We start from the raw sequence: 23,437 nt of genomic DNA on the forward strand, positions 1-23,437 counted from the left end.
CCTTAATGTTCCTAGTAAAAGGCTCCAGGAAACATAACTCATGAGACATGTATGCAAAGATATGTCTCAAGGAATTAATCCAGAGCCCTCAGATGAAGTGAGAAGAAAAAAAAAGAAAAAAGAAAAAAAAAAGAAAAGAAAAAAAGAAGGAAAAAAGAATATGCAATGGCTTATTTCCAAACAAATGCAGCTCAGCCCTGGCAGCAATGGCATAAAAACAGGTTTGCGTATACAGAGCTCCGTGGCAGAAGCAAGAGTTCTGTAGGATTTATTTGACACTTATTTTCAGGGAAGCCTTTTGTGGAGTTGTACCGTTTGTTTCTTATTGTCTGAGAGGCAGTTAGGAGCTTTCTCCCGGAGGGGGCCTCTCAACCCCTGGGCTTGGCCGCCTCCGACAGGGAGGTAACCATATTAGGATGTGTATGGTAAAGTAAACAATAACATAGTTGCAATGAAATGGAATTTTTTTTTCCCCCCTGGCTAATGGTGTTGGGGTCAGTCCTGTCGTTTTAGTCATTCCCACTAATTTTGTTTCCTAGTTCAAACAGGCCCTCCTCCTCCCTCTTTTTTTTTTTTTTAAAGTGTTAGCTGTTTCCAAATATCTGACTGTAAATTTGCTGAGAATGTTTGCAATGTAAGAAAAAGCTTTTAACATCCAAATAAAGATACTGCCAGTTTAATCATTAAAGGGGATGTGAATTTTCAAACCCTTGCAAAGATCCAAGCCTCCTTTACTCACCTCCTCCCGTTCCCCCACCCCAATCTCCCCCTGAAGGTTAAAATTACTTGGTCATTGAAAAGTACCTCCTAAATAAATCAGATTTTTAAAGAAAGAGACTGTTTCCTTCATAAAAATTCCACATTCACATACTGTGTTACTGAGTGAAGAATCTTAACCATTCATGCCCCTGAAAATTTATTACCTGGAATTTCTAGGATGGTTACTTTTACATGATAAAGCTCTTTCCCACCTCCTCCAACCCTCCTCCCCAGAGAAAAAAAGCAAGCAAAAAATACTGTGGTCAAGTCATCCTTTAGAAATTAGCTAATCAAACAAAAACATAATCGAGAATGAGTTCCTAAGATGTTACATGTTTAAGAAAAGTTCTGCAGACCTAAAGACAACAATAAAAAGTAAGGCTGCTCTCTGGCCAGCGTCACTCAGTATGAGATTCCCACCCACCCCCCCTCCCCAAGCATCGAGGAAAACATCCCCCGCCAAGGTCAGGGCGGGCTGAGGAGGACAGCAGCGCAGATGAGGACCGCAGAGACCGGATCTGGAGAGGGGGGAGCAGCTGTGAGCCAGCCTGGCCCCGGCGCAGAGCGAGCTTCCATGTCTTTATCCCGAAGGTGAGAGCCGTGGCCGCTCTTGAAAGCAGTTTCCCTAAGAGATCCGCCAAAACGAGGGTGTTTAAAGAGCGGCCAGCCCTCGGTGCACAAGGAGGGGAGGAGAGGCACCTCGCTGCTGCCTGCACGAACCCCAGAACCACCCCTGCAAAACACGGGGTGTGAGCGACCGGGCACAGGCAGGGGAAGAAATGATACACGCAGTTAAGGATGCAGTCGGGCTGATGGAGCCAGTAAAATGCACGTGGCCCCGGTGAAACTTCCAGAGCTCAGAAAAAGAGCGCTTCCCCAGACTGGAACCCTTGGGCTGGCCTCTACACTGCTTTGGTCCTTATCAGATATCTATCATCCAGAAACTTAAAACCCCTGCAACTCATGTTTTATTAAAACATGTTTAGCATTCTTCTTAAAGACAGGTTTTAACCCCAAATACCCACGAAATTAAATCTCCTATACCACTTATCTGCACTGCTGGGCAAAAACTAAAGTTGAGCTAAACAGAGAGATAGCAAAATCAATAAATCACACAGAACAAGTAGCAGTTCAAAAGTTCAAAGATACGATGGCCAGTTCAATGCGTCTTAGCACTCACCCAATAATAACTCGTCTCTGTCACTCCTCATAGTATAGACAATTTCATCGGCATCATTTTCATTAGGCTGTCTCACGGAAAATTGCTAGCTATTTATGTATACGCTAAAATAAATTAGCCATTTCGTCGAGCACTGCGATTCTTATAAAATACATTAACACAATACTCGATTTTCCAGTTGGAGTAAATAAATAAATCAATAAATTCAATACAGTGTGATTCTTTTATTGTGGCGCTACAGCTCTCAGCATAAGTGTTTTTATTGGGTTTATTTGTTTCAATAAAAATTGAAATGGGCCAGTGATCTCTGCGCTGGCATCTTAAAAAGAAAAGAAAGAAAGAAAATCTATCTAATATTTGGGAAAGTATTGTGCGGAACACTGAAACTTATAATGGCATTCAAAAATCATTTTCATTATGATCATTATTCCACAAACCAGTTCTGATGGGAAATTTCACAAAGGGAAAGGGGCAACTGTGGCAGGTGTGTGACTGCTGCGGCGTTTCTGTGCTACAGCCCCGAGTCTGGGGGTGAGGCGTCTGAGAGACAGCAGGGCATCACTGAGCTGCGACCTTCCCCCTCCAGCGTGCCTCCTTCCTGGACAGCAAGAAACGACAGTGGGACAAGTGCCAGATGGCCTCTTCTGTCACACCTTACGGAATGCCATTGATTGTGGCTCGGAGAAGGCCATTTACTGCAACCTCTGGGGGAAAGACTGGGGTATCATGACTGCAAGAAAGAAGAGAGAGGTGTGCTGATGCTGTAAATGAAATCAGGCCCAGGGCCTGCAAGCAGCTCTGGAAGCGAAATGGAGACACCGCGAGGCATGAGATGCTCCCCGAGACACCGGCACCCTTAAATCAAAGGGGATCAGGGTGGTGGAGAGGGTTGTTTTTGCCTCTGCCGAACAGCCACACTCCTCTTCCTCGTCTAACACCAGCCTGTATCGTCTTTGGAGAAATGCCCTGGTTCCCCACTCTCCGTCCCTGTGGTTCACAGGAGGTGGATGCATCTCCCACCTGCAGAGGGTGGGACCATATACCGGGTCTGACCAATCAGTATGTTCTGCTCTGCCAGCCGCATTGATTGGCTGATGGATGGAAATGTGTCAAAAGAGAATGACACTCAACTACCAGTATTCTGTAGGAACTCCTGGGAGAGAGAGAGACTGTCCTTTTGCCGGGTTTTCAAAAGCTTTAAGGACGTGGATTGGCCTGCCCCCAGAAAGAGAAAGCTGGCTGAGAGAGGCCAGGATGCAGCCACTCGGAGGTGAGCACAAGAGCAGGACAGAGTCCTAACAGCACGGCCATCCTACTCCTGGACTTCAAGTACATGAGCTACTGAAATTCCCTCATTTGCTTAGCTAGCTGGAGCTGGCTTTGGGTTATGTGCAGGGACAATACAGGAACTTAAAACACATATGCCTGCTACACATCGTTCTCCAACTCCACAATATTCGTTACCCCTTACAGGAAAACCAACAAGCTCTCACAGCTAATACTCAAAATCTGTAGACCTCCTGTATCCTATGTAGCCAGGTCATCAGCCACGTTTTCTTTTCTGCTAATACTAGAAAGAGTCAGGTGAGTAGGCCAGGACCCGCAGTCAGAAAGAACTCAAGATGATCTCAAAGCAGGCTAAACTAGAGATCTAAAGCCATCCAGGATGTGCTCTTATATAGACTTAAGAAACTTTCTTCTCTAGGCCCCTGCTGGCGGTGGTTCAGGTTAGAGATGGACCAACCCATCAGCTTAGGTGAATGGCCAGGTGGCTCACACAACAAACCTCGCATCTCCTGACATGACTCATAGACAAGGGATGAGATCTGGTCCTCTCATCCTCTGATAGGAAGTTGTATTGGGGGGCGAAGTCAGGAAGGAGGAAAGGCTGCTGCATGGGTCCTTGAAGACAGGCCAACACAAACTCACTGGCCCTAACACTTTCTGAATCCCTTTCACAGACCCATTGACACAGAAAAATTTTTACTCGTTTGATCGAATAGTCTGACCTTCAGCCTACCGAAGTCTCGATCCACTGGACACACCGAACTTATTCTAGGAGACATAAATATTCTAATAGGGCATGTGTGAAAGCTGAAGTTCTCTGTTATTGACAGAAGGGAAGGACAGCTGACAAATTCATTCGTCATCATTTAGTTTTACTCCCATCTTGGTTCTTTCATCATTATAAAAACTACCACTTATCGAATATCTAACTGAAGTAGAAGATATTATATTTGTCATGGAATTCTTAGAACATTTTTCCCATTTCACAGGTCTGGCAAACTGAGACTCATGTTAAGTCATTTACGAGGGGTCACAAAATGAGTAACAGCTGCAGTGAGTTTTCAGTTCATGTTAGCGTGCAAAATCCATGGGCTGCTTTATGCCTGTCTCCTCCTTTTCTTTCCTCATTCTCGTGAGTTTAGTTTTTCATTATAATATGCCATTAATTCTTAAATCCCGAATGCCTAATACCAACTCCAAGCCTAGGGATAACCAGTAAAAACACAAACAGGTACTCATAAAATTTACCAGATTCTAGGAAGGAAAGAGTCATAAGTCAAGGACGATAAAATAATGGCAGGGTCTGAGGGAATTTATTCAAATAGGGTGAACAGGATAAGTGACATTTAAGCTAGGGTGGAAGGGGTGAGCCCTGGCTCCAGCCCAGGCAGACGGGCAAACCAGAGCCATGATTTCCTCCCTGGGCGGGAGAAAAGCCCAGATCAATACAGCCAGCTTGCCTTGGGACTAGCGACCACAGTAACACAAACAATAACAAGACAACAAAAAACGGAGCTACTTTAGTCTTAATATGCCAGGGACTGTATTAATCATATTGCATGCATTTTTTTCATTAAATCTCTAAAATAACCCTAGAAGATGCATAGTTACTGAATACTAGAAATGCTACATATTTTTGTTTAATCAGTAAGGACAATGAGACCCGGAGAAGCTACGTACGTAACCCGTTCTTGGCCACACCGCAGCTAAGTGGCGGAGTCCAAATCCAAACCCAGCTCTGCTCGGGACAAATGATTCTTGGTATGTCATACTGGCGTCCGCCTGCGGTCAAGAATGACTGTCACCATGAGCCCTGGCTGTTCACACTGGTGTCCCTGCTCCTGCTACTGGCCTGGAGTGGAAGGACAATCCACCCGACCCTAAGACATAATGATTCAGACGGCTGGCTCCACTCAGTTTGCAGGGAGAGGGACAGGGAGAAGGGGAGAAGGCTGAGGAAAGAGGGGAATCAACACCGTGGACCCCTTATTTTTCCAGCCTCGGTTGCATTAGTGTCCACTAGACTCTCCCGGCAGCTCTGTGGATCTCCATTTTTGCCTCTAACTAGGGACATGGAACTTGCGACAAGTCTTTTCGTTTAACTGAATTAACCTCAAGTCAATCCTACTTTGCACCACGATTATATCCAAAAAATAGGCTACCTGAAATCTTGGTGGTGGGGATTGTTTTAAAACTTCAGATGGGGAGACACAAGAGGGAAGAGATATGGGAAGAGAGATTCATTTTGTTGTAAAGCAGAAACTAACACACCATTGTGAAGCAATTATACTCCAATAAAGATGTTAAAAAAAAACTTCAGATCATGAGTTGGGGGCCACAGGGGTCCATCTGCCCTGGAGAGTAGAGTTTCTCAACCTCAGCACTATTGATATTTTGGTCCAGTAAACTCTTCATTGCAGGAGCTGTCCTGGGCATTGGAGGAGTTCAGCAGAGTCCCTAGATGCCAGCAGCACCACTGCCACCCCAGCTGTGATGCCAAAAAATGTCTCCAGATATTGTCAAATGTTCCTTGGTGGGGAAAACTGCTCCTGGTGGAAAACTACTCAGCAAGAGAAACATCGCCCAATAGAACTTTCCGTCATGATGGAATGTTCTAGACCTACACTGTCCAATGGAATACCCACGAGTCACCCGAGGCAACTGAGCACTTGACATATGGCTAGTGCAACCATGGAACTAAATTCTTAAATTTATGTAATTTTAATTAATTTAAATTTAAATAGCCACACACATCTAGTGGCTACTCTATCTTGGACTGTGCAGTTTTAGAAGTGTCACAAATTTTCCATATTCATGAGAATCTGATCCTCAGCAGATGGATATTTGGTTCCTAGTTCAAGCTTCTATATATTAATTTTTAATTAAAAATGTTATCTTCCTCTCTATGGAAATCAACAAACTCTCTCAAATTTAGCAGTTTTGGTCCTGACTCTTTAAAAATTTTGTTCTTACTCTGAACCTTTTCTTCTAAATTTTATAAAAGTTTTCACCTAATTTTTACATAAGTTTAATCACAGTTTTGATTAGAATTGCAGATTTATTTAATTGAATAACTAGGGTGAGAGATTTATGCTTGTGGATTAGAAGCAAGTGCACTCCTTAAGAAGCCACTTGCAAGATAATTTTTTTCCCTGTCAGAAACATGTACCTGATACTCTTTTAAAGACACACTGCCTGTAAACTGGGTCTTTGGAGACACCCGCTACCCTGGAGAAAGTGCTCTGCTCTACCAACTCAGATAACTCACACCATTTGGAACGATAGTGACATTATGAAAGGGTTCTTACACAGTAACATACCTCCACCCTGTCCCCCCCCCCCCGGAAACTCCAAACTACACATATTCAGGTGGAGCTTTCCACCGTAGCTCCAAGTGTGATAAATTTTTCAGCTTAGGGAGAAAGATTAGTACGGATGTAACAAATTGACTGTAAAACCAGTCGTATGACACCATAAATACATCAGAGCTATCAGGATGTTTCTTTCACAATGGGCAAATACAGAAGCAAAGATCACTTGAGGGTGGGGGGTTAGTCATACCCAACTCCATGTGCAGGGTGTGAAACATCCAGAACTATGGTTTTGAACAGGAAGCTGAGCCATCTACAAAATATTCCTTGGGTTGATAAACAGAGCGCGTGAGATGGGATAAAGCCTGATGATGAAGAAAGTAAACAAAGAGTGTTTGTTACCCACCATCTCTTGATACCAAGAAATTTCAGCTTTAGCAATACTATGGGAATCCAAAAATGCACTGTCATTCTAAATAATGCTGAGAATAATGACATTCATGTCCTAAGCTGGGCACAGCCTAGATGTTAGGTTGATGACCATAGCCGGTTAGGTATGAAGTGTTGCTCCATATGTAGACAGTGCTGGATGGCTATTCGACACCATTCCCAACTCCTTCCCTTCCTCCTACTACTCTTCAAGCTGATAAAAATCACCTGTTCCCCTTCCCACATTTCTCTGCACTTAGGGATAGAAATCTAACTTAGTTCTGCCCAAAAGATACGAGGGGGAAACGCATGAAATATTTTTCCTCCTTGATTAGAGCAAAGGAACGAATCGACCTCTCTCTCTCTCTCTCTCTCTCTCTCTCTGGCTGTCCTCTTACCCTACGTTGTGCTTTTAAAAGCAAACATATAGAAAGGTGATGCCTGGAGCTTTAGCAGCCATCTTGTAGCCATGAGGGAAACGCTAAATCACCAATATGCCAACCCAGCGATCAGATATTATTGAGGTACTGAACCAATCTTGAGATGGCCTACCTACAGGCTTCGGAGCAAGTAAATGATAAATATCCTTATCTTTTCAGCCACTGCTAATGAGGCTTTCTGTTACTAACAGTTGGAAACATGCTTATTGATATATCCTAAACCCTAGGAACGACAGAGAAAAATCACTTCCTTGAGGGAAATGGACTAATCAAAGTGTAATTAGTCAATTTTCCTGAAATCTAAGATGGTTCCCCATGTCACCTGAGAGCTTGTCACTGAAGAAAATGATTCTTAGTCTTTAGAAGATCCCGAACAAAAACACCACCACCTCATACTTACTTGCAAGCCAACTCCACGCAAAGCTTTTACTCAGGTGATTTACTACCCTCCCCCTCACTCTACATGTTAGGTACAATGATTATCCCTTTTTTTTTTTTTTTTTTTTTTTTGGCGGTACGCAGGCCTCTCACCACTGCGGCCCCTCTCGCTGTGGAGCACAGGCTCCGGACGTGCAGGCTCAGCGGCCAGGGCCCACGGGCCCAGCCACTCCGCGGCATGTGGGATCCTCCCGGCCTGGGGCACGGACCCGCGTCCCCTGCATTGGCAGGCGGGCTCCCAACCACTGCGCCACCAGGGAAGCCCTATCCCAATTTTTGAGCAGAAGAAATAGCAGAGAGAGGGGAAACAAAATGTCCTAGGCCAACAGCTGTTACAGAAAATTTGGTCACAAAGCAGGAAAATGGTTATGCATGGCCCCAACTGCAGAACGTGGACAACCCCACCCAAGTCATCATTTCCTGTTCTAAGACAACAGCATCACCTGGGCTCAGAGCACAGGCCACACACCATCATATGCGCTGTGCCTTGGTGACCAGATGCTGAAGCAGTAACTGAAGACGGGACTGATTCTTCAGCTCACGGTGCCAAGGACAATGGATGCTCCCTGAGAGGTAACAGCAGCATCCACACCAAAGTCACCATCGTGAGCAGGCAGTCACTGCAGTGTTGACTGTCCCCACGCCCTGGGTGGAATAGGTAAGGCCCGCAACACACAGTGTAGGGACACGGTGTGGCCAGGTGGCCTGCAGCTTAGGGCATTAAGAGACATCAGACGGCCTGCCTAGCTTTGTAATTCCTGGCTCAGTGATCTTGAGCAACCAGCTTGACCTCTCGGAGCCTCAGGTTTCCCATCTCTAATACAGAAATAATAAAAGTAGATAACCTTTTTGGGTTGTGGTGAAAATTAAATGAGAATGATACGTGTCAAAGTTCTCACCTGGTGCACAGTAGGCGCTCAATAATTAGTTATCACCATCACCACCACCATCAGTACTGAACGATAATGAAGTGCAAAAGTGACTAGCGTGGTATTTGGCATGCACCAGGTATTCGATAAATGCTCATTCTCTGGTTTTCCCGTCTCTCTTTCCTCTACAGATAACTCAAAGATTTAATTCTGATGTGAGGCACCTACTGCAATTTTTTGAAGTATTAATAAATCCATCCCACTAAAATGGCCTTGGCCTTCATGTTATGGTAGATACAAAGATAAAGCGTCCGTGGACATTAGCGTCCGTAACAAATACGTTAAACAAAAACAGTAATGTACCTACTGAAAAATATAATTAAATATGTGTAATATTAACATTTAGATTTTTTCATATATTATACATATAAGAATACCCCTTCCATTTACTACCTCTGTGTGTTGAGAATGGAGGTAATTGTAATTTAAAAAATATTTGTTTGGAAAATACCAAATTTCCTGCTATAAACGTACTCCTTATATAATTTGGAGGAAAAGACAATACTTTTTAAAAGACAAAAGAGATAAAAATTGTCTGATTTCCACCCTCTTGGTTTTCTAACAGATGATAATTTGCCAAGCCCATAAATGGCAACAAATCTATAAGAAATAAAATTTCTAAACATTTAACTAACCTAACCTCCTTGCCCTTAATAAGTTACTGTTCACTATTTTTTCTCCTTCCTGACTCCCTCTTCTTACCAGGAATAAATTCTTCCCCCTGGTTTCAACACTACCTTTCTCACCCTAGTAGTATCTCAGGGGACATCTTTAAGTCCTTTGTGGTGTGAATCAAATCTACAGATGGGTTGGGAACACAAACATAAATAACCCACTAAGAGTCATGACCACTAGGCTGGCCTTATTCACGGAGGTTTTGTGGACTGCTGTTTGCTAAGAAGTTTTTCCTTTTTGGTTGGCTGGGCTCATAGCGCCCTGTGAATGCCAGGACTTCTGATAAGCAATGACATACTTAACTGTTACATATTCATGTTCATGATAATGCAATCTTTCATTTGGGTGATTTAAAAGTCCCTCCAGTCCGACTTACAGTTAGATATACACTGAATGCTTCATCAATCATAACTATTTTTATTCTCAATCTTGTGCAAAAACACCAGAGAAGGTGAATTTCAACTACACACTGAAGAGGGTTTTACTATTAGCCCTGAAAATTTTCTCTCTTGTCATTTATACGTCGGATTCCCACAGTTTCTGCCTAGGCAATCTATTCACCTGTATCTTTCACTACAGCAGATCTTATCTGTGGAGTGAAAGGAAATCCATGCTCATCTCTCTTCTCTAGGGTCAAATCTGCCGTATCTTACAGAGAAAAGCAAGCATTTCTCAGTTATGAACTAGACAAAATGCCCAGCATCTCAGCGTTTGAAATACTTGTGAGCAAGCAGCTTGAGAAGGTCACAGCAACTTGTACCGAACTTAAAAGGGGGATTTAGAACTCACTCACCCCAAGAGCCAATGAGCTTACTACCATCAAGCAGTGAGTCAAGGAATCACACCTACCCCTCATAAATGCACTTGAAAGAAACTACATCCCCTTTCCATTCGTGCAAGGGCTTGTCATAGTTTCAGGGCCAAAATCTTCCCACAGTTAACCTTGGACCTACTGACGATGAGGCTAATCAAAACAGAGGCAGTGATCAAACCAGGCACCCCCCAGCTTGGCCTGATCCTATCACAACCACCATTATCTTCTACATTAGGAACACAAGTCTTTTTTAGGGAAGTTTATAAGAGCCTCCTACCCATCCTGTGTGGTTCTCATGTGCGACACACTAATAAATGCAACTACACACACATAAAAATCTGTCCCCCCAAATCCTCTGCTTCAGGTAGGGGAGAATTAAGCCTATCCCTTTAAAATTATTTTTTTTAATCTAAAATATATTCAATATTTAAGTTTTGATTTTACGACCTTTCTTTTATTCTCAAATTCTCCCATCTTAACAATCTCCTTTTAGGCTAATAAATTTATGTTTTTATTCCTAGGTCAGGAAACACTGAATTACTGGAATTCAGTGTACAGATGCTTCCAGGGTAAAGGTTCTCTGCTTCTTAGCAGAAGACATGCATTCAACTAACTTGACGTGTAAGTCTGATAAAAGCTCTCTGGAAAAACTGATTCTAATATGATGAATAATCCTTTGAGGTGAAAAATGAGAAATACCCACACTGGGTTTTATTATATATTAATTCTAACCGGGTCTGAAACGAAACTCGAGTAAGCCATCTTTTAGATGTGGGAAAATGGCAAACTTCCCTGCAAACTACATGCAAGAAGTAATTAAGGTAAATGAACATGAAATTAAACAGCACCCCCATAAAGTAGGATATAAAAGTAAAGATTATTAGAAAAAAAAAGATTGTCTTCCTGCTCTATATTAATCTCGTGAAATGCGCAGTTATTCTATTTCTCTTTTATTATTTGATGATGGGTTTTTAGAGCTTGGGTTTTATTAGAACTTGCTGGAGGAAGGTCTTCAGTAGTAAGCTAGCTACTGGTCTGGGTATGTTCTTACATCTTTCCCAGGGACTTAACTACTAGATGAGCCATACAAGATAAAGGTAGGTTCATCAAACCTCCTGTGATGTAAAGCTGGAAGGTTTCCTAATACCATCAGTGAGAAACTCAAGATCCTGGTTAGAAAGGAGGCCTAAAGCTACAAAAACTAAGACTATAGAGCAAAACTCTGCACATCTCTTCATTAAATGCTCCTATTCATGTAGAATTCAGGGACAGCTGGTATTTGTTGAACCTGGGGGGCTATCTAGAATCCATTCTTACTTCAATTTCCCTTTGGGGAACTACCCCTCCCCTCCCCCCCACCTTGTTGCAAGCAGGGTGGAATTCCTCAGTCAGTTCCCCTGCCCTCTCATAGCCATGGGGTAGATTTGTAACACAAACGAGGCCCACCTGATTTGTCTCAGTAGACTGATGTGCGGATAGAAAAATGTTTGCGGAGCACTGATTTCAGCAACCACACGGATGTGCTAGTCAAGTCATTCAGGCTGCCTATATATTGGAATTGTCCTGTCTCCTGTCCTCTCTCAATCTTCTGTCCGTTCTGTGAGCTACTAGCTATTCCTCCAATAAACCCTTTTCCTTTAAGTTGGCCAGAGATCAACACTGTTGCTTGCAACCAAAGAACTCAACCAATATGATGGGGAGACCCTCGACACCGGCTCAAAAAGAAAGCTGAGCTAATCGAACCCATGCTCAGTATAACTGACAGTATGTGATACTATACTCCTATATTACTTATGGCTGCTCTTAAATTCAATATAAAATTTTGCCCAATGTTGTTAAAAAAAAGAAAAGGAAAAAGAAAAACACAAAAAACTAGTGGCCAAATCAGCAAATCAGGAATCTTCTTTCCAGTTTTTCTTCAGCACAGCTTTAGAGATATACAAAACATGCAGAATGAGTAAAAAGAGAATGTTCCCGAGATGTGGAAAGATGAAGAAATAGAGCCATGTGAGTGTTCAGTGAAGGGATGTGGACTCTTCATCTGGACTTCCACGTTCCATAGCAACCACCTATGTGTATTTCTCAGGTACCATGATGAAAAGGACATGGACTTTGGAACCAGGCAGCCCTGAGTGCAAATGCTTGCCCTTCCGCTTAGCAGCTCTGTGACTCTGAGCAAATTATATCATCTTGCTGGCCTTCAGTTTTCCCATCTGTAAAATGGATAATGGTCATATCTGTAATGCATAACTAGTTGGCAGGAGCAAAAGCAACCACAAACACAAAACATCGGGCTTCCCTGGTGGCGCAGTGGTTGAGAGTCCGCCTGCCGATGAAGGGGACGCGGGTTCGTGCCCCGGTCCGGGAGGATCCCACATGCCGCGGAGCGGCTGGGCCCGTGAGCCATGGCTGCTGAGCCTGTGCGTCCAGAGCCCGTGCTCGGCAACAGGAGAGGCCACAACAGTGAGAGGCCCGTGCACCACAAAAAAAACAAAAAAACCACAAAACATCTAGCAGTCTTGACGCAAAGTAAGCCCTCAACAAAATGATAATTATGATTACTGTGCCTAAGACAATCTATGGAGCACCTACTCTCTACCTCGTGTGCTCTGGGGCGCACAAAAATAAGTTACATAGGTTCTTACCTTCAGGCAAGAATTTGTGGCTTTCAAATCTGAAAAGAATGCACTAAAATACAGAGCAGACTCGAACAAAGGTTATAATGAAATACAAACACACACTTGTGGGAGCCCAGACAAAGGAGTGAGTTACACAGGTTGGGTTAAATTGAAAAGGCTTCACAGAAGTGATATCTGAGCCAAGCCTTGAAGGATCAGTAGGATGTTAATACACGGGAGGGAGGGGGGAGGGAGAAGAGGAAGATTGGCATCCAAAGCCAAAGGAAGCAATAGCATGAGCTGCACAAGTTCAAGAGAGAGCAACAGGGCTTCCCTGGTGGCGCAGTGGTTGAGAGTCCGCCTGCCGATGCAGGGGACACGGGTTCGTGCCCCGGTCCGGGAAGATCCCACATGCTGCGGAGTGGCTGGGCCTGTGAGCCGTGGCCGCTGAGCCTGCGCGTCCGGAGGCTGTGCTCCGCAGCGGGAGAGGCCACGGCCGTGAGAGGCCCGCGTACCACAAAAAAAAAAAAAAAAAGAGAGGGCAACAAAAGGGTAGAAGGAGTGGGTTGACGTCAGCTCCAGAAGGCCAGGGACCAAGTTGGACTCTATCACTCTGGTGTCCATCGTAACTCTGAGAAGAAGGCCAGCCTCACAGAAGGCACCCAGTTATGCCATGAGGGCCTGGAGAGAGGAACAGAAGACAGACAGAATAGGGCCAGGGCAGAGCTTGGCCTCGGCCTTGCGGGCCAAGCTAAGGAGCAAAGTCTCCATCCTGCAGTTGGGGAGGCAATGACAAGAAGAGAAGGCAAGAGAGGGACTTCAGAGGTTAAATAAAAAGGGCTTGGCAGCTGGAAGGAGGCGGGGGTGGAGCTGGGGGCATGGAGAAAAGGGGGAAACTGTGATTAGGCTTTAAGACTGGGAACTTATTTATTTGAACTGACATGATTCTGTGTCCAGAACTATCACTGATGATGTCCACAAAGTGGATTTTGACCATAGAGAAACCTTTCCATCAAGAGCCCTAAAAATGGCAAAAGCCGCCCCCAGACAGAGTGAGCACGTCACCCAGAGCCTTTCAGTAGAAACCTGAGGAGTTCAGGCTTAAAGCCTAGATACATGACTGTGTGATCTTACAGAATTTACTTCACCTCTCTGTGTCTTCATTTTACTATCTATGAAACGGGTTCAACAGCAGTACATCTTTATAAGGACTAAGAGAAGAGATACACATAAAGGACCCAGAATGCTTCCTGGCACACACAGAGTGCTCCAGAAATGTTACCTGCCACGATTCCGACTGTTTTTCTTATGGTTATTTACCAAGGATGGGGAAGAATGCGTCCCAAGCTCCCAAATGACTACGTCCCCAATTCTAGGATCCAAATGTTGGAAGTAAACTGACGGCCCTGGCGTTTGGTAAACGAGCTGATTCCACTCAACTCCCAACTTTGTACAGATGGACTAGATGATTTGTGGATGGACCCATGCTAAAAAAAAAACTAACACAAACAAGTTTATGATCAAACGAAAATGCCTACAAATCAGTGAAATGTCTATATACAAGATGGTGTCTATCACTGAGAGCTACATATTAACCCACAGACACCATGGGCAGTGCCTCCCTATGTGGACTCGGCCTGAGAGTCATGTCCAAGCCCCTTAAGAAAAGGGAGCCTAGATCATGCCCGCAGGAAAGCACATGTGGGGGGGGGGCGGGGAGAGCCCTGCTGGAGGCTGTGGAGACCACCCAGTTAGGGAGGGAAGGTGGAGGACGAGGTGAGGAAGGGGCGGCAGGGGACTAACTATGGATATTTTCCAATATTTAGGGCAAGGCGAAGGGATGAGAGAAGAAATGGGATTTCATGCCTGGCTGTTTGTTGCTGTTGTTTTAATCAGAGGGTCCTTGTGGCCGTGTTTGGTCAAAGAATTGATGCGGTAGTTCATTTCTGTCAACTCCTATTCATGTTTGTGTTTTACCCTCTGGGACGAAGTCTGCTAAGCATTCATATGCTCCTAAATACCAGCTGCAATGTTAACTAATTTAATTATTTCTGTATCATATTGGGACTAATTTTTTAACCCACAACTAGAGGTGAAAATAAGACTGACACTCAAAGGAAAGTAAAAAGTGAGAGAGGACAGACACAAGGCAAAAACCATTAAAAGGTGACACCGGATCTGGGCATGACTAGTGGGTTGGTTATGAAGGCTGAAAAAAATCTCAAGGCTCAAAGCATACAATTCAGTTGATTTTCTTTATCTCCACATTGAAAAAATAAGCAAGAATGTGCCTTTCATGTAGGAACGTGACACCACGTTAGATTCCCTGGGTCACCTTAAATTTAAAATGAAATCTGTCCCTCCCAAGGGCAGAGATTCATCAAAGAGAACGAGTGAAATGGGCAGTTGAACCACACTGGAGATGCTGCAAGGGAGGTGTGGCAACGTCATCATTTTCAGATGACCACAGTGCTGCTAGAGCCAGGAAAGGACCTTGAAAAGGATCCAGAACAACCAGCTTTCCACCTTTCTATTTAGTAAACAACAGAGCCGACCAGAGGGTGGGGTAAAATCTGGAGTAGAATTTAGGTATATTACCCCTGGGTAACCATAAGCTTTCAACTTCACACCACCTATCCTTCTCCTAAGCGCGAATTGCTAATAAAGTGTGGAATGTGTTAAGCTATTAACTGCATTTCCTTCTTCTGGGTGTCTTTTTAAACTAAACAGAAGTTCCCTGGGCACATTAAGGTAAAACAGAAAGAGCCCCGATAATACATTTCAAGATAAGACGGGCATAGCACCACGTATCATTTGCACCTTTTAAAGTAATGGGTCCCTTGCAAAGCTACTGTAGAGTCCAAGTAATGATCTTACAGCACATTAAGTTTTAGACTGTATTCTACATTTTAAAAATCTATATAAATAACGCTACTTTTTATAAATTATCACTAAGTTTTCAACACAATATGAAACACACTATCAAAAAAAAAAAATCTTAGTTTCTTTCTTTGTCAACTTTAGCTTCCAGTTCTGCAATCTGGAACTAAGACCAATTCTTGTCCTTTCACATATTTAACTAGGAAAACATAAAATTGAGCAGAAGGGTAAAGCCCAGAAAAAAAAGATTCTTATTTCTGAAAGAAATGGACAGAAGCACAGACTAGCAATACAGGTTACCATGCTCTGTAGACTAACCTGTGTTTCTGAGTACTCATCTATGATGACTATAAAAATATTCACAGCCTTCAAAGTGACTGTATCTCTTGGCCTGACTATCCAGCCCTGGAAAGAAAGACCACTGTAGCTACCGAGGAGACATGGGCAGAAAGACCTTGCACTGTGAACTACCTTAATTTGGATCATCACAGGTTCAAAACAAAGCCCAATAGCACAGCCTATAGAATATTCATTATTTCTCAGCAAGAAGGCACACACACACGTTACCTGGAAATACACTTTTGGAACTGCCCTCGCACAAATCCTGATTATTAAGTAATATTTATTAATTCATTCCTCTATTTGTTCACTCAACAAATACTTGTCAGATCCTTACTACACATCAGACACAGAATGCCAAGACTATATGAACCCAAACTGCACCCTGACTGTCAAAACTGTGGGATGGGGGGAGAGAGAGTTAAGATATGCCTGACACACCCAGAAATAAATAAGCAATATAATTTTTATACTCATGGTTTACTTCCAACATCAAATTTATGTAGAAGAGAAAGAGGGTGCCCTTTAAAAGAAAAAAATAAGTCAGTAGATCAAAGGCATCATTAATCACTGTCTCTTTTAAATTAAAAGGTTCGAAAAAAGGTGGGCACAGAACCAAAGTAGGAAACAAATCACTCCCCTTGCTGAGTGAGGGTCAGAGTCTAAATGGGAGGGTCCTCGGTATTTACCGAGTTCATCTCCTGCGTAATGGATTTGGAGAAGAGATTTCCGCTGGGGCTCTGCTCATTTGAGGCTTGGCTTTTGCTTTTTAAAAATGACACTTGGGGGCTTCCCTGGTGGCGCAGTGGTTGAGAGTCCGCCTGCCGATGCAGGGGACACGGGTTCGTGCCCCGGTCCGCGAGGATCCCACATGCCGCGGAGCGGCTGGGCCCGTGAGCCATGGCCACTGAGCCTGCGCGTCCCGAGCCTGTGCTCCGCAACGGGAGACGCCCCAACAGTGAGAGGCCCGCGTACCGCAAAAAAAAAAAAAAAAAAATGACACTTGGGTGGCTACTGTAGTATTGGGACTGGTTTTAGAAACAAACCTCCCAAGGGTTTTCTTTTTTTTATATATAAATTTATTTATTTTTTATTTATTTTATTTTTGGCTGCGTTGGGTCTTTATTGCCGCACGCGGGCTTTCTCTAGCTGGGGCGAGCAGGGGCTACTCTTCGTTGCGGTGCGCGGGCTTCTCATTGCAGTGGCTTCTCTTGTTGGGAGAATGGGCTCTAGGTGTGCGGGCTCAGTAGTTGCAGCACATGGGCTCTAGAGCTCAGGGTCAGTAGTTGTGGCTCGCGGGCTCTCGAGCTCAGGGTCAGTAGTTGTGGCGCACGGGCTTAGTTGCTCCGCGCCACGTGGGATCTTCCTGGACCAGGGCTCGAACCCGTTTTCCCCTGCATTGGCAGGCAGATTCTTAACCACTGTGCCACCAGGGAAGCCCCAGAGTGTTTTCTCAGTAAGGTTCTTGCTTTTATGATGTGACCTAGGAGATGCTGAGCCACTGCAAAGGTCCCTGGTTAATGAGCCTCAGGCTGGATTCTTTGGTGGCCTCGGGACTCCCTTCGTAAGAGGGCTAGCCCTTGTTAAGCAAATGCAGAGTATGTCCAATGCACCTGGCAAGGACTTATCACACAGTGGCTGAAAGAGCTAAGGAACCCCGCAAAGAGATTCCTTTAAAATCAGGAATATCTAAGCAAGGAGCCCTCAAGACCAGCGTTTTCCAACCGCCTTGCTGTTGAGAACACATCATCCACACCTGCACTGGGTACAGTAGGTCAGGGTGCAGACAGATAATGCATGGAGTTTTCTGCTGTGCACACATCCCAGAGGGAACTCAGCCTGGGACAGACTCACACTCCCCGTCTAGTGGAATCCCAGCCCAGAGGGACTCAAATATGCTTAAAAACTGAGATAAAACAACACCACCTAGTCTATGCAGTATCATGAAAGCTGGGAATTTCTAAAACTGCCGGGCAGGGGTAACCACACTTAGGATTTGGGGAATTGGGGTTTTACTGCTGTATTGTTGTTTATTGCAAACTTTGCCGTCTAATCAGGCTGAAGCTTGTTTTGAAAAGCTCCCAATTTTCTGAAATGCCTATGACCATGGAGAGAACACCCAATCCTTCCTCACACTTGATACTCGTTGGTAAGCTTATATTCATTGCTCCTTCGTTTTCTCCTGGTTGTTTTTTATTTTTTTAATATAAATACATCTCTGTTATAAAGGGCAGGTGGAGATAAAACCTCATTTGTACCTTCATACTAGTCCTAAGGATGACATCCACCGTTTATTGACTGTTTATTAGGAGCTGGCACAGCGCTGAACGCTTCACGCACCTTCTCAAAGTTACTCCTCTCAACTCCAGGCTTGGTCCCTACACTTGTTCCTCTTTTTAAAGTTGAGAAAACCTGAGGCCAAGGTCAGAGGGAAAGTGAGTAGAAGAGCTGAGATTGGAAACTGTGAAACAGGCGCTTAACCAGAGCTTCTTAAGCTTAATCCATAACATAACTAACCCTGAATAGAAAGAAGTTGCGGAGCAGGGCAGAGATGGGGGGGGGGGACAGTTTCAAACCCACAGTCCAGCGGACCTCGATAGTTGCTCACACAAACTTCACTCTCCTCCTTCCTTGAGTACCTGCATCCCAACTTTGTTTGGGCAGCAATGTGCTCAATTAAGATATCTGCCGTTTCAGGCTCTCTTGTCACTGGAAGGAGCCCTGCGACACAGTCCCCTGGCCAATGACATATAGGTAAACAGTCAAAGGAAGACTGTTTGGACTTCTGTCCAAAGTAAGAAGACAAATCCAGGAAGGTCTATTTCATTTTACAAAGAAGCACCATCTGGAGAGAAGAAATGTCTTTGTCCTTTGCACGTTCATGCCTGGAAACACACCCTGTATGTCTAAGCGGCTACCTGGTTACTATGAGCACAAGCTAAAGACGGTAGGTAGACAAGCAAGAAGCAGCCCAGTCTTGGAGGACCCTCTTAAAGCGTACTCCAGTCATGGAAGGCCTCCTTCTAGACTTCTTATTTTGTTAAATAGAATGCACCACCAACCACCACCCCACTTTGATTAAGCCAGGGGACTATACACTGCGGCCCATGGGCCAAACCTGGAGCCTGATTGCCTAAAGTTTTATTGGAACACAGCCAGGCCTGTTGATTGAAGCATCACCTACGGCTGCTTTCATGCAGCAGAGCTGGGTAGTTGTGACTAAGACTGAATAACCTGCAAAAGCCTACAATATTTACTGTCGAGTTCTATACAAAAAAAGTTTGCCAACCCCTGGATTAAGCCACTGTAGTTAGGTTTTTGTTCCATGCACCTACATTCAATCCTAATTGAAACATAGCCAGTCATGGAAAATTCCCAGTAAGTGAAGAACAAAAACGCTCGCTCTCTTACTCAGTGTTCAATAAATACGTCAAGTCCCATCACGTGCCAGACCCTTCGTGATGTGCTAGACATGCAGAAGTGAGTACGGCTCCTGACCCTTCTGCAATTTGCAATCTTTGGAGATAGTAACATGCTAAACGAATAGCTTTAAAAAGAATCACGCATAATTGTAAGTGCTAGGGGAAAATACAGGCCGCTATATAACCATATAATTGGGGAGCCTAACCTAACCTGTGAGAGTTAGAGAAGTTGTCTTTGAAAAACTGATAGTTCCCTATGTTTCTACATAAAACTGCTCCACTGACCCAGCTTCTAGTCATGCATAAGCTACTCCTTGTTGGAGATTTAGTCCCGTCTCAAAGCTCCACTACAACACTATTTCGTGACAACCAGCTTGAGCACACCCAAAGGAAACCCAGATTTGGAGAAGGCATCTCTCTAGAAAATTCTCATTCAGTGACTTATCACTTCCATATGACCATGAGTTAAATGTCCAAAGATAGTGTTAAGGGGAAAAAAATTTGGGCACCTATACCCAATGGTATTCAATTTAATCCTGAATGTAATTTCTGCGTTAGTGCCCCCATGATCAAGCCACCCACACTTGTCCTCTTACCTTGGGCACCCAACAGTCCTGGAGACCTGCCCTGGAGTGGCTTCTAGACAAAAGAGCCTATTGTGTGACAGTAAAGCAAACAAAAAAAATGATGTTTTCCAAAACACATCAATTCAGAAGACCCATGGAGTAGTTACGGTAAACCACCAACAAACATAAGAGGTGTAATTCCAGAATGCAGTCCAATGAGGGTGAGAAATCCTCAGAAATGGAGGAGACATCAGAAACGGAGAGCCGTGAAGGGCTTTTCAGAGAAATTAGTTCAAACCTTAAGTCCCAACAACTCTGAAAACATTGCCACGCAGAAGGGATCTGATTGGATTCTCTAATTGCTTTGGTACCCGTGACTCATTCCTCTTCAGCTGTTTGCTGAACGCTGTATTAGAAGGGCAGGGAGGCTCCCAGTGTCCTCGTCATCGGCCTTCTACTCTGCATTTCCAAGCACAGAACTGTCCACTAAACAGTTACGACACTGTCGTTCAGTTGGATTACAGAATGATGCAATTGATTTTCTTAGGTATACTGAACAATATCAAAAATAACTGTACCATTTTATGCACTGGGTTCTGATCTATTGCTTTTATGTTCATTATTGCATTTTACTTTCATAGCATCCTTTAAAAAATGGGTACAGTTTCCCCTATTTTACAGATAAGGAAAGAAAAGCTCAGAGAGATCAAGCTTGCACGGGATCACACAGTGAAAAAGATGCTGAGCTGGGATGCAGAGCCAGCTCATCTGATTCGAGAGACTGCACACCTTACCAATTACACATTCAGAAACTGCCTCCCTAAGCTTCAGGCAAGTCCCCCTGTACTCTGTAGGGTATTAGCTCCAACTCCAAGAATCTAGAGGTGGCAAGGAAATAGAGGAAGAGAAAACAAATTATGTCTTCTTTTCTCTCAAGAATTTTCTGGACTGCTTCTCTTTGATCTAACAACAACCACAAGAACTTTGGCCAAAAGCAATAGGATCAGCCACATTTTTTGAGAACTGTTTTTGGGGCTGTGCTAGGTACCTGCTACAACTGACCAGATGGGAAATGAGCTGGGAGACAAAGCACAGGAAATCAGAAAGAAAAGATTCTGAAGGGATTATTCCACCTCCCTGATATCAAAGAAAACCCAAGAAATGAACAAAAGAATGGCTCTGAGTTCCAGAAAACCCTCGGTAGTAAGTCCGGAGGCAAATCCATTATCACATTGGCAGCACCCACTGCTAATATTCACTCATCCATTAGCTCCCCTCCAGTCCCGAGAGCCAACGAAAAGGTTTTCCTCTAGGAGGAAACAGCCAAATGTCAGTCAAAGATCTAAGAAACTAGGTGACTTGACAAACAACCTGTCTGTCCGTCTGTCTCTGTATCTCTCAAAGAGGCAGAGAAGAGAAAACATGGAACACAGCAGGAAAGGAGCAGACTGGGGCTGCCCAGGCTAGCTCTTGTCCCGGTGACCTGTGAGCTTGTTAATGGCACAATGATGATTTACACCAACAAGCATAAGCACATGAACAGCTGGGCTGAATCCAAAAGAAGTGATAAAGTACAAAGGAAATGGAGAACAAAGTGACAAACGTGAAGATAAACCTCATCATAATCACATAGGAGGAAGGCAGTGAAAAGCAAAGGTCACACAGTGGGTATCAAAAGCGTTCACTGCGCACCTCGGGAATCAGGCGAGGGCACCAAAGTTGAGAACAAGGCTGCAAAGCGCGGGGGGGCTTGGAGATGGAGGGAATGACTCCGATGTCATCTGGACCAACAATGAAGCACTGAGCATGGGGGATGATGCTGGTTCTGAAACCCAACAATGGGTGGATTCATTGTTACAACAGGTAAGAATTTGTTAGGGCTGCCAAGATAGATACAGAGGCAGGAGCACAAGGAAGAAAGGAAGAAAGTAGAGTGTAAGGTGCCTGGAACTGTGGCAATCCTGAGGGCAAAGTAAGAAAGTCACCTAATCCATGAGTCACATCCACAAAACGTCACACACTTGGGCTTTTAATGCTCCGTCCAAATCAGATTTAACGTCCAGTCACAGAAACGCAAGGACAGTATGGAATCCAATCCTTCATCAAAGAACTTTAACCTTCACCTCCTTGATTGGATCACGTCCTCTAAATACATCAGAAGTAGTATTTTGGATAAATCACGTGAGTCGCCCTGTTATATCATATACATTATAGTGTGTGATGTGTGTGTGCAAACATTAACTTATTTAAGGTGAACATTGAGAGGATACCGGAAATACCCTAAATCTGTATTTGCATTATGTATTAGGACATATCACGAGCCTTGAAGTGATGAAAGTGGGCCAAGTCTCTCATCTGAGAGGAACCGTTTTCATAAATGTGTGTGAAAGCGATGCAATATTAGAAAAGTTTAAGAGAATGTACAGGAGATTCAGATGGAAGAGAAGCCAAACGGAAAACCAAACGGAAAAGACCAACATCTAGATGCTCTGGGACTGTCAAAGAGGGGCCAGAGAAAGACACAAAAGTCTGCCCAAGAGGGCTGCAAAATGACTGCACGCAGACCTGCGTATGCAAATGGAAATGTCAGACAGGTACGCTTGGCTGATGTGGAGGACAGAAAGCAACAGCTATTATAGAAGGAGGAACAAGGTCAAGCAGCTAAAAGCAAGAATAGAGATATGATCTGCAAAAGAGACAATAGGTAAAGGCGTGGGACGCAACTACGAAGACAAAAGACATCGAAGCGGGCAAACATGACTACTTGTGGTAGACAGGACGACTGGATTGTTGAAACATGCCTGCAATTTAATAATTCTGAAATGATCTCAGCTTCTAAATTGCCATCCGCTAGATGAAGGAGGCAGAAAGTAACTCTAAAAGTTGGTACAATCACAGCACAGGGGCTTAAAACTAAGCACCCCTGGGGCTTCCCTGGTGGCGCAGTGGTTGGGAGTCCGCCTGCCGATGCAGGGGACACGGGTTCGTGCCCCGGTCCGGGAGGATCCCACATGCCGCGGAGCGGCTGGGCCCGTGAGCCACGGCCGCTGAGCCTGCGCGTCCGGAGCCTGTGCTCCGCAACGGGAGAGGCCACAACGGTGAGAGGCCCACGTCCCCTCCATACCAGGGAGGAAACAATCTTTTTACCATCACTCTGAGAAGAACAAGTTACCAGGCAACAACCAACAGGGTTTGCTGGAGACACGGCCGTGCTAGCCCCTTCGACCGAGTGACAAGTCAGGTGGATAAAGGGGAAATAAGAGATGCAATCTTACAGACTTCTGTTCGTCTCCTGGTCCTGTCCCTTGTGACATTCTCATCAGTGGGACAGGGAGCTGCGAGGAGGCACG

At 44.3% G+C, this 23,437-nt stretch overlaps 1 protein-coding gene across 6 annotated transcripts in view; it reads right to left on the reverse strand.

Moving 5' to 3' along the window:
* FOXP1 (forkhead box P1) overlaps positions 1-23,437 on the reverse strand; it is a 598,636-nt gene that overhangs the window by 276,651 nt on the left and 298,548 nt on the right. Inside the window, exon 1 of one of the 6 annotated variants that reach the window (XM_029241876.1) lies at positions 2-1,145. The exons of the other annotated variants lie outside the window; for them this stretch is intronic. The gene's annotated coding sequence lies outside the window, so the exon portion shown is untranslated. Of the gene's footprint in view, position 1; positions 1,146-23,437 lie in introns of those variants that run through there. 6 annotated transcript variants of the gene reach the window in all.

The sequence above is a fragment of the Monodon monoceros genome, unplaced genomic scaffold (genome assembly GCF_005190385.1).
Source record: "Monodon monoceros isolate NGI ecotype Baffin Bay Population unplaced genomic scaffold, NGI_Narwhal_1 Super_Scaffold_3, whole genome shotgun sequence".
NCBI classification, from domain to species: domain Eukaryota; kingdom Metazoa; phylum Chordata; class Mammalia; order Artiodactyla; family Monodontidae; genus Monodon; species Monodon monoceros.